Source organism: Sinocyclocheilus anshuiensis, unplaced genomic scaffold, assembly GCF_001515605.1.
Source record: "Sinocyclocheilus anshuiensis isolate Anshui unplaced genomic scaffold, SAMN03320099.WGS_v1.1 scaffold1648, whole genome shotgun sequence".
NCBI classification, from domain to species: domain Eukaryota; kingdom Metazoa; phylum Chordata; class Actinopteri; order Cypriniformes; family Cyprinidae; genus Sinocyclocheilus; species Sinocyclocheilus anshuiensis.
The window spans coordinates 314,370-322,245 of record NW_015559071.1 but is presented as its reverse complement, the minus strand read 5'-3'; the positions used below and the strand labels follow the sequence as shown (position 1 = coordinate 322,245).

The 7,876-nt window shown below is 40.2% G+C and overlaps 1 long non-coding RNA gene across 1 annotated transcript in view; it reads right to left on the bottom strand.

Moving 5' to 3' along the window:
• Positions 1 to 3,386, bottom strand: part of LOC107681558 (uncharacterized) — a 26,237-nt gene extending 22,851 nt beyond the window's left edge. The window contains exon 1 of the long non-coding RNA XR_001633270.1: positions 3,375 to 3,386. This is a non-coding gene — a long non-coding RNA (uncharacterized LOC107681558). The remainder of the gene's footprint in view (positions 1 to 3,374) is intronic.
• Positions 3,387 to 7,876: the final 4,490 nt, after the last annotated feature.

Here is a 7,876-nt window from a genome sequence, read left to right as displayed (position 1 = left end):
TTTATTTATTTTATTTTTTTTTAAATTATAGAAATATAGAAGATGCTTCAAATTGATAAAAAGTGATGATAAAGACATTTATAATGTTACAAAAGATTTCTATTTCCGATAAATGCTGTTCTTCTGAACTTTCTTCGCACACATTGTTTTCTATGAGTGCACGCACACCGGCGGTGCCATCGGCAACTGTCCGCGGATCCCAGCTGCGACTCCAGGTGCTGTTCATAATCCTGCAGCGCCACTCACATCATTTTCCATTAAAATGCATTATATTTGTCCCAAATTATTGTTAATGTACATAATGAGTTCATCCTAGGCTTGAAGATTGTTTATCGTGCATTTGTTTCAGCAAAACGTTTGTCTTTCTGTGGCTCAAATCAAGCATCCTGCGTTAGTTCAGGCAGGCCTCGTAGTCAAGCTCCGCTATCAGCTGACTGGCGAAATCCAAACCCGGCCCCTATCAGCTGATCCGACTCCTAAGCTCGCAATTTGCAAATCTCAAACAGGGCGCCTTACTTAAACACGGCTTCTGTCTGCTTGCTTTGCTGCTTCCTCTATTACGCTGCTTGCAAGACATTCATGTATGTTGCCGTACCATGAAATTACGCTTGTTTTTGATGTTATTCACCCAACTGGTTATCATGCCTTCTGCCGCTAATGACGAAGACCCGTGGGTTGAATCAATCGAAGAATCTCAACAACATCAAAGCCAAACAGAGGAAGCTATTCGTGACGAGAACAATGTTTCTGTTCGTCGGAGCACGCGTTTGTCAAGTAAATCATCTTGTCCTCCCGGCATTAGCGACTGGCCTCTGCCTAAGATATTGGAAGTTCTGTTTAAGAGCCATATTCTGGTTCCGACCGGAGCTACTCATGAGGAAATGTTTACCTTGCTTTGTGAAAGTATTGATGTCCCAGCTCCCCACTCTCCACCTCCAACCTCCGGCAAGGAAAATATGCAGAAAAGGAAAAACCTCGAGCCGGCTTCCTCTTCAGCCACTGGTGCACCCAAACAGGCATGTGGTCCTTCCAGCTCAGCCCGATCAAGCCGCTCCATGATCCAAAACAACGATCCAGTGTTGTCAACATTGTCAAGTATCCAGTCTTCGATCTCTGACATGAACTCTAGAATCCAAGCTTTGGAGTCCGGCTCAGCATCCAGGATTTCGGGAAATCTCCTCTTCTCCGGGCTGGCTTCTTCGAACACCGCGTCAACCACAGTGTGACTACCTGGAGCCGAGCAGCAGGTTGATGACGTCATTTCCGCGACATTCCCGCGGAGGACAATGGGAAGTGCAGTTCCCGTGTCCAATGGCTTTCCATTCTTCTCCTTTTTCTCTGTTCTACGCTACCATTGAGGATGGAATCAAGTTCATAAAAAAGCAGGTCGGGGTGCATGGCTCACAAAAGCAGATATATGAGATGCTTTTAAAGTCATGCCTTTACATCCATCACAATGGCATTTATTTGGTGTTAAATGGAGAGATAAGTTGTATTTTTCGGTTAGGCTCACCTTCGGCTGTCGCAGTAGTCCAAAAATATTTGATACACTATCAGAGGCACTATGTTGGATTCTTCTCAATAACTGCAAACTGCCATTCGTACGTCATCTCTTAGATGAATTTTTGCTAGTCGACTACCCTCATATAAAGCCGGACCATTGCATTTCAGCGCTAAAGTGCACCTTCAACAATTTGGGTGTTCCTCTTTCTGAGGAGAAAACACAAGGTCCCCTTAAAACCACTGAATTATTAGGCATCACATTAGATTCTAACCTAATGCAAGCCTCCCTGCCCTCAGGGAAATTAAATCGCATTAGAGAAGTCATGAGAAATGTTCAAAAATCTGCATCTTTTTCTAAAAGAGAATTGCTCTCTTTACTAGGCCATCTTAATTTCGCGATGCGAATAATTCCACAGGGAGGGCTTTCATAGCCAGGCTCCTTGACCTCTCAAAGACAGTTAAAGACCTTAATGATATAGTTAGCCTAGATGAAGGTTGCAGATCAGATCTCAGATTCTGGTTTTTGCTCCTCAACAACTGGAACGGTATCTTGTTTTTCTATTATGATGAGTTGGAGTCATCTGCAACCCTTAAATTGCACACAGATGCTGCGCCTTCCGTTGGTTTTGGGGGGGTGTTTAATGGTCAGTGGTTTGCTAGTGTATGGCCAAATGAACTGCTATCTGTACCTGTTAATACCATTGTAACAAACGTTCGTAGTTACGGCAAGAAGGAGGCGGGAACCAGCGAACATTTAAAACTTTAAGAAAATAAACAAACACAAAACGAAAGCAAAGCGGCAGCCCCTCGCAGACGACTGCCGCACACAAAACACAAAATAAAATCCAGGCCTGGTCCTCTCTCGTCCAACACTGTCGTCACTCCTCCTTTTATCCTTCCGGAGCTCCTCCGTGGGACTCGAGACCGGTGAGTGGCGCAGGTGCCCGGAGGCAGCACCATCCAGCCTGGTCTGTCCCTCTTTCAGCCAAACCGTACTAGACTAGACATGACCTTTCAAACATATTTGCACTCTGCAGCTCACTACATGCCTAATGGTCTGGCTAAAACTACATTAAAAATGTACGACTCTGCTTGGTCTCACTTCAGTTCTTTCTGTGCTACATTCTCCGTGGCTGTACTACCGGTTAATGTTTCATATGTTAGTGCTTTTATAGTCCACTGTTATGAATCAAGAAAAATGCAGCCTTCAAGCATCAAAAGTATGGTCACCGGCATCCAATTCCACCTGCGCTGCTTGGATCCATCTACCATCAGCTTACTAGAAAATCCATCGATTCGTCTCCTGCTTAATGGCCTCAAAAAAGAAAAAAACTCAAGGCAACGATCAACGTCTCCCCTTCATGCTCCCACTTTTGCTAAAGTTAATATCACGTTTAAGAGCAGGATGCTTTGAGTCTTATACTGATTTAATGCTAGAGTCTGCTTTGCTCACAGCTTTCTATGGTTTTCTCAGAGGTGGCAAATTTACCACACGCACTGATATTTTTAATCCATCACAAGACCTCACAATTTCTGATGTAACCATTTATTCTCACTACTTCACCGTTTATCTCAAGCATTCTAAAACTGATAAAAACAAAGAAGGCACAGTAATTTTCATTTCTGAATCTAACTCAGTTTTTTGTCCTCTATCTTCCATGTTGGCCTACTTGAGAAGCCGTCCACAAGCTGGTCCGCAGGACCCATTGTTTTCCACAGAGGAGGAAAAGCCTATGTCCAGAGCCTGGTTTGCCTCCCGTCTCCGCCTTCTCTGCCAATACAGTGGTCTTCCCCCAGAACGCTACACAGCTCATTCTCTGCGCATAGGGGCTGCGACAACTGCACTACATGCCTAATGGTCTGGCTAAAACTACATTAAAAATGTACGACTCTGCTTGGTCTCACTTCAGTTCTTTCTGTGCTACATTCTCCGTGGCTGTACTACCGGTTAATGTTTCATATGTTAGTGCTTTTATAGTCCACTGTTATGAATCAAGAAAAATGCAGCCTTCAAGCATCAAAAGTATGGTCACCGGCATCCAATTCCACCTGCGCTGCTTGGATCCATCTACCATCAGCTTACTAGGAAATCCATCGATTCGTCTCCTGCTTAATTGCCTCAAAAAAGAAAAGGCAACAATCAACGTCTCCCCTTTACGCTCCCACTTTTGCTAAAGTTAATATCACGTTTAAGAGCAGGATGCTTTGGGTCTTATACTGATTTAATGCTCGAGTCTGCTTTGCTCACAGTTTTCTATGGTTTTCTCAGAGGTGGCGAATTTACCACACGCACTGATATTTTTAATCCATCACAAGACCTCACAATTTCTGATGTAACCATTTATTCTCACTACTTCACCGTTTATCTCAAGCATTCTAAAACCGATAAAAACAAGGAAGGCACAGTAATTTTCATTTCTGAATCTAACTCAGTTTTTTGTCCTCTATCTTCCATGTTGGCCTACTTGAGAAGCCGTCCACAAGCTGGTCCGCAGGACCCATTGTTTTCCACAGAGGAGGAAAAGCCTATGTCCAGAGCCTGGTTTGCCTCCCGTCTCCGCCTTCTCTGCCAATACTGTGGTCTTCCCCCAGAACGCTACACAGCTCATTCTCTGTGCATAGGGGCTGCGACAACTGCATCTTCCTTCACTCCTATCTCTACCTTGAAGGCCATGGGGCGATGGTCGTCAATTGCTTATGAACGTTACATCCGACCCGACGCTCGAGCCATACTTGAGGCTCAAAAAGCTATGAGTGCAGCTCCCTAATAAGGGTTTAAAATAAATGTATGGCTTCAGTAACTGTTGGGTGTGTTTACTTTTATAAATATTTATTACTCCATCTTCATTTCTTATGCTGACTTCATGTAGTTAATTGGCTATTTTAAAGCAAATAAAAAATAAATAAAATAAATAAATAAATAAAATAAATAAATACAAACAAAAAATAAAAATTTATAAAAATAAAGAATTTGGCTTCCGGCAATGCTCATTTGGTTCCTCTGCTGGCTCTTCTTTAGCAAGAAGAGCCATGGAGGATTGCCTGGTATGGTCTGTTTTTTTTTTTTTGTGCTATTCTCCTATTCTTAAAATAGGAGGGTTGCCCCTGAAGCGACTGCTGTTTCCCTGTCCCGGCTTTCATGGAGCTCATGAAAAGGACAGGGAACTTGGAACAGAGTCATACTGCCAAATGTAACTTTAATAAACATGCTAATAAAAAAGTTGACTTAAAGGCTTGTCTATGGTTTTCTTTTTGACTTAAGAGATCCTGACTGAAATCAAGCATCCTGCGTTAGTTCAGGCAGGCCTCGTAGTCAAGCTCCGCTATCAGCTGACTGGCGAAATTCAAACCCGGCCCCTATCAGCTGATCCGACTCCTAAGCTCGCAATTGGCAAATCTCAAACAGGGCGCCTTACTTAAACACGGCTTCTGACTGCTTGCTTTGCTGCTTCCTCTATTACGCTGCTTGCAACCCACCTGCTCCCCATCTCCTCCTTTAACTGTGCTTAACTTAAACAATGTCATTCTGTTGTCATTGTTGCATGCTCTGTTCTGGGGTTGTTGGTTTTTTTTGTGCTATTCTCCTATTCTTAAAATAGGAGGGTTGCCCCTGAAGCGACTGCTGTTTCCCTGTCCTGGCTTTCATGGAGCTCATGAAAAGGATAGGGAACTTGGAACAGAGCCATACTGTCAAATGTAACTGTAGTAAACATGCTAATAAAAAAGTTGACTTAAAGGCTTGTCGTACCAAAAGTAAATTTCCTTTGTCAATGCACTGTTTTATTATTGTTGTATGTAATACTTGCAATACCTCTGAAGCAACTTACAATACATTACACCTACTGAATAGACTGACTAGCTTGTAGTATCTTTGGAATAAAGATATTTTAGAACGTTAAAAACCTATTGGGAAAAAAACAAAACAAAACAAAAAAATTATTATTTAACATCCCTACCCATCCCCACAAAAGCAAGATGGTAGTGATCTCACACAGCTCTGGACACATCTATGTGTAACCGTTCATCCACATTTGAACAGAGTGGACAGTGAAATTGCTGTAAATACAGACTGATAAGGAAGAAAAAAAAATCAAACCTGCTTTAAATCCCAGCAACACAGCTGTAGCTGTACAACTTTACAACAGCAACACTGCTTTAACAAAAAAGCAAGACTTTGACATCAAAACAAACATTTTAAAAAATGCTGTTTAATCGCTTTCGTGGTACTTTGATGTCACACACAGAACAGTCTGTGCAGTGATGCTTCAGTCAAATACCTTTTGTGTTTTATTAGGAGATGCACAACAGTTCTTCTGTGGCTTTATAGGTAATATTTTCACTTACACAATTTAGCAAAATCAGACAATATTGTGTCTAATATAAACCACAATATTAACTTCTTATTATTGAATTGTTGTAAATAAATATCACATTTGGAACTGGTCAGTGCTCAAAAAATGCTGGGAAATCACTTCATGTAGCCCCAAGAGTGATTACTGAAAAAAAAGTAAGTCACGTTTTAGAGAAGAAAAAAAATCACCCACTGACTTTTAAAGCTGCTAACGACTATCTACTTCGAGGATCTTGATAGAAATGTAGTGGAGTGAAAAGTACAATATTTGTCTTTCAAATGTAGTGAAGTTAAAGTCATAAGTTTCCAGAAAAAATAATACTCAAGTAAAGTACAGATACTCAAAAAGTGTACTTAAGTACAATACTCAAGTAAATGTACTTAGTTACTGTCCACCTCTGGTTACAAAGGATATATATTTCAGATAAATGCTGTTCGTCTGAACTTTCTATTCATCAAAGAAACCTGAAAAAATCTACTCAGCTGAATAAATAAGTTTTGAGCAGCAAATGAGAATATTAGAATGATTTCTGAAGGGTCATGTGACTGGAGTAATGATGCAAAAAATTCAGCTTTGAAATCACAGGAATAAATTACATTTTAAAATATATTCAAATAGAAAACATTTACCTATTCTAAATAGTAAAAATATTTCAAAATGTTACTGTTTTTGCTGCACTTTGGATCAAATAAATACAGGCTTGGTGAGCAGAAGACACGTCTTTAAGAAACTTTACAAATCGTACTGTTCAAAAACTTTTAACTGGTAATGTATCACATTATAACGTGACATTCATCCCTTTTTCTGGCCTGTCAGCAATGTGCTGCTGTTAATTTGAAAACTCTTTTTGCAAGATGAGCCTACCTTCTGAGATGACATCATGACAGCCTGTATGAAGAGGGCAGGGTACATGGCAGGGTCTGGAAAGCACAGAAAAGGGCACAGTATGAAAACATTGCATTTACTGCAGTACGGTGTTTGTTGCGAATCAAAGAAAAGACAAAACTGGCACAAAATTAAAAGACAACTGTAAAAATGTTGTCTTTTTACAATGTTACAAAGAGAGTCCTCTTTGTAACGTTGCTATGTGACCATAGAAAATAAACAATATAGAACGTCCTCCTAAAGTCATATTGGGAACGTTATTATATGACTATATAAGAGGACCATATGGGAACATTCTCTTAACGTCCCAAACGTCCTCTTTTTAAAGTTGCTACTGTATGTGACCATAGAATAACTAATACAGAACGTCCTCCTAAAGTCATATCTCGAACATTATTATTTACTAAAAGAGGACCATATGGGAACGTTCTGTTAACGTCCCAAATGTCCTCTTTGTTATGTTGCTATGTGACCATAGAATAACCAATATAGAACGTCCTCCTAAAGTCATATTGGGAACATTATTATATGACTAAAAGAGGACCATTTGGGAATGTTCTGTTAATGTCCCAAATGTCCTCTTTGTAACGTTGCTATGTGACTATAGAATAATACAGTATGTCCTCCTAAAGTCATATCTGGAACGTTATAATATGAGTAAAAGAGGACCATATGGGAACGTTCTGTTAACGTCCCAAATGTCCTCTTTGTAACGTTGTTATGTGACAATAGATTAACCAATATAGAACATCCTCCTAAAGTCATATTGGGAACGTTATTATATGACTAAAAGAGGACCATGTGAGAATGTTTTGTTAACGTCCCAAATGTCATCTTTGTAACGTTGCTATTTGACAATAGAATAACCAATATAGAACATCCTCCTAAAGTCTTATTCGGAACATTATTATATGACTAAAAGAGGACCATATGGGAACGTTCTGTTAACGTCCCAAATGTCATCTTTGTAACGTTGCTATTTGACCATAGAATAATACAGTACGTCCTCCTAAAGTCACATTGGGAACGTTATTATATGATTAAAAGAGGACCATGTGAGAACATTTTGTTAACGTCCCAAATGTCATCTTTGTAACGTTGCTATTTGACCATAGAATAATACAGTACGTCCTCCT